Genomic DNA, 4055 nt, shown 5'->3' with positions numbered 1-4055 from the left:
GCTAAGGCTCAAATAAGCCTGGGAAGAGGGGAGGGGCCACATTCTTAAAGGGACAGCAGCATGCCCACTGAATTCTTAGAGTGGGCAGTAGGGCCTTAGGATGAAATTGAGTGGGGGTGTCCAGGCCCTTCACGACATCCTCCCCCATGAGACCCTGTGTACATTCTAACTTTGATTGATGTCCCTGTTGTCTGAGTCTTATCTGTCTTTCCAGGGCTTAAAGGCTTTCCCATCTTTCAAGAGGCTAAGAACAGAATAGTGAAAACGAGATTGGGGGAATGGGCAAAGGGTGGATCAGGAGTATCTGGAAGGGGGAATAGGGGCCAAATAGTAGAGCTGGGGGAAGGCATAGTTAAAGGGTCCCAGGCAGGTGGGGGCTAGGCTGGTACCCAAGAAGTGACTCACTCCACTTCTCCCCCTGGGTTCCCTTTCCTTTCCCTACCATAGTAACCAATGAGTCACCCTCCCCTTTCCCCCTCCTGCCCACATCTGGGCAGCCCATTCAGCAACTAAGATTTGAGCAAGCCAGGTGTGGGGGAAGGGATGCCTGCATTCAGTTGAGGGGCTCGGGAAGCTCTGGATACCTGAGACATCTAAATCACCTACCCACCTTAAGGTTCTGAATTTTTCTGCCCTTTATCCCTCCCTCCCTCCCATCCCATCCCACTCCAACCCAAACCCAGATTGGAAAACAAGATCCAAGGGACCTGCATCCCATCCTGACTAAATCCCCAAGGTTCATAAACTAGAACTAAGATTGCCAGATGTTGGGACCAGAAGAAGGGAGGAAGAACATACCTAGGTCCCTTCCCCCCTCTTCAGGCCCTCTCCTTTCTTTAACTGTAAGACTTATTTTTAACTAGTAATTCAAAACAGACGCCCAGAGCCGCGCGTCACGTTGCCAGGACACTAGGGTCCCAGATTCCTGTGGTTCTTGGAGGGGCCAGGAGGAGGGGAGTCAGGCATGGGCCTAAGAGGCCAGATGCCTGAATCCCTATGCCCATTCTCATCAGAAAGGGGGCAGTGGGTTGGAGCTGGGGGATGCAGAAGGAATGGAAGCCTGGACTGTTGAATCCCTGGCCCTGACCCTGATTTTCCAGAAACCAAAAGTGAGGTCCAGGTTTCTCCACTCGATCAGTTCTGACTTGTAGCTGGCTCTGGAGCAGACTGGTGAACTCTGTAGGGCTCTCACAAAGCCTAGGCTTGGAAGTTCCTAATCTTGTCCAGCTCAGCTATGGAAGAGTTCTGCTCTTACTCTAAATCCAGGTATCTAGTACCACTCCATTACCCATATACCCCAAGTAGTGTCCCTAACTTTATCCACCTTTATCCTCCACAGCCTCCAGGGCCAGATATCAAGACCCAGGCTGTATACCTATTCTAATGTCCTCTCCCAATCCCCCTTCCTCCAGTTAATTATCTAAATGAAGAGCCACGGAAATTGAATTACATTGTTCTTTTTCAGTTCCACAGTCTCTAATAGTCAAAAGAAGATGCCCGAGTTCTCATGTCTGAGTTCTGGACCCAGGTATCAAGGGTGGCCAAAGAGAAGGAGGAGGGCTAAGGAACAAATAGGACTTTGGGCTGTCCAAGTTGACATCAAGAAGAATGGGAAGAGACTGGGGCTTGGGACACTGGGGTCCCATCACTAGTGAGACAGAGCAGAGTGGATAGGGTGGTTGCCTGACTGGGAGGCATATGGCTGTCCCTATCCTTAAGACTAAAGGACCCATAAGCCTGGCTCCCCACCCTAGCAGTTCTCTCCCCTCCTAGGGTGTGGCACTTTACTACCACCAACATCAGCTTCCCCGACAAAACAAAAGCTCTGTTCTCCCTCTTCTGTCCCCCAAACCGGAATCGGGGGTGTAAAAGGGGAGGGAGAGAGCCAGAGAAACGTGAGGGACGGGGCTTATGCTGTTCCTGTCTGCCTCAGCCCCCCTCCCCTTTGGCATCTTGCCCCCCCACCCAGCCAGCCTGGCTTCCCTTCTGAGCTGGGGAAGAAAAACCACATTTAACCCTTCTCAACCTGGAGTCTCCCCCTCTGTAGGAAGAAAGGGGCAGAAGGCAGCAATGGAAAGAATTTAGCACCCCAAGTCTTTCTCTGGGCCCAGGGTAGAGTTTTTGACCCCCCTATTTCCAAGGGATGAACCCCCTGATCCTATAAACCTTCTAAATCTCAACTTCAAAGCCTTATTCTAGATACTGGATCTGAAGTCCCAAACTCAAAAACTTTTACAGGGACCAGAGGATCTCATTTCCTATTTCTCTTTCTACCCCTCCCCAGGACCAAATAGTCCTGAGGATGGTGCCACAGATTGGGTCCTTGGAAATCAGTGTAGTGAATGGATTCAGAAGTTAGTACATAGCCAAAAACAGACCAAAAAGTAGAATAATGGATTTGTGGTGGGAAGGGAAATTTGGCTTGATATAACGGGAAAAAGTACTGTACTGAGAGTCAAGAGACCTGTGTTCCAGTTCTAGCTTGCCTTGGGCAAGTGACTTCATCATTCTGAGCCTCAGTTTCCCTACATATAAAATGAACTATAAAATCTTATGATTCTTATGGAAAGAAGTGCTGGAGGCACCAAAAAAGGTGCCATGGAATGAACAGATAGTGACAAGGCTGCCACGTTGGAGAATTTGGGGGCTGGAGAGTGCTTTGAGCTAAGCCCAACTCAAGAAAATTGGTGTTCCGGCCCCTTCTCTGCCTCTTTCTTCATGACCCTGTACTAGTCACTAAGCTTTCTGGAACCTCAATTTTCTTGTCACATGGGGAGATTACTGAACTCAACAAGTATTCATTGCCTATTTACTGTGTCCAGAGCCAAGAAAGCAGAAATCTCTGCCCATTCTCAGGCTGCTAGGCTATACACACATGGAACAAGTTACTGAGCAACTTACAAACCCAAAACAGAGCAGGAAGAATGGAGTGGTTAGGATGGGGTGGGGTTAGTCTAGGCAGGCTTCTTGGTGGAGGTGGGCTCAGAGCCCAAGCTTGAAGGAGGTGCTCAGTAACAATTGGTTAAATGAAAAAGAGACTCTGGCAGTGGATTGGTGGAGGTGGGAGGGGAAAGAAGGGAATGGTTTGTGCAAAGGCTCAAAAAAGTAGAATAAGAGCTCATTTGTTGTGCTGGGACCAGTCAGAAGCCTGGCCTGGTTGAAGTGAAGGGACTCTTGGGGAGTAAGGTAAAACTGGAGAGGGGAGGAATGGGGAGCTAATTGGAACAATGGCCTTGAAGGCTGAGCTGAGGGGTTTGGAATGGCTATAGGGAACCACTGTAGATTCCTGAGCGAGGGTGGAATGAAATGAAAACAGGTTGAGTGGAAGGTTACTGTAGCTACTTAGGTGGGGGAGGATGTTGAATGGAGATGAGAAAGCCAATTGGGAGTCAATTGCAGTAACCTAGGTGTGGGGTGATAAGAGCCTAGATAGGGCTTTTGGCTGAAAAAATGAGGAGGGTGGAATCCATGAGAAAATTATGAAGGAAGAGCTAACCTTCAGCAGGAAGAAGAGCTGACTTTGATGACTGACTAAACGTTAAGGGGTGAAGAGAAAGGAGTCAGGAACAACCTCATACCTTCAAGCTTCAGAAACTAGGAGAATGAGGGAGGGACAGACTGTGCCACTGGGGGAGAGAGGGAATAAATAGATGCCCACTTTAGGGAAAGTGTAGATAATGAGGTCCAGTTTTGTATGCTGGGTTTTGAAGAGGACCAACTGGAGAGAGATGTGAGTCTAAGATGGGGAAGTCAGCCACAGTCAGGTGATAGCTATAAGGGGGGGACAAGCTCCTTGAGGGAGGGAAAGGGAAGGAAAAGATCACAATGCCAAGGCCCAGGCTTTGAGAGCCAGCCCTCCCCTCCCTACCCCAAAGGGTAATTCTGTGGGGATATAGCAACAAAGGCAGAAAGGAAGCATTTGGAAACAAGCAAAAAAAAAAAAAAGAGAGAGAGCTAACAGCTGCAATCATCTCCACCTCTTGGCTTCCCCAACTAAAATCTCACCTTTTACAGGCAGCCTTTTTCACTCCCTCTTAATTCTAGTGCCTACCTTC

Source organism: Phascolarctos cinereus, unplaced genomic scaffold (assembly GCF_003287225.1).
Source record: "Phascolarctos cinereus isolate Bilbo 61053 unplaced genomic scaffold, phaCin_HiC Scaffold_5;HRSCAF=322, whole genome shotgun sequence".
NCBI classification, from domain to species: Eukaryota; Metazoa; Chordata; class Mammalia; order Diprotodontia; family Phascolarctidae; genus Phascolarctos; species Phascolarctos cinereus.
This window is presented reverse-complemented; position numbering follows the sequence as displayed.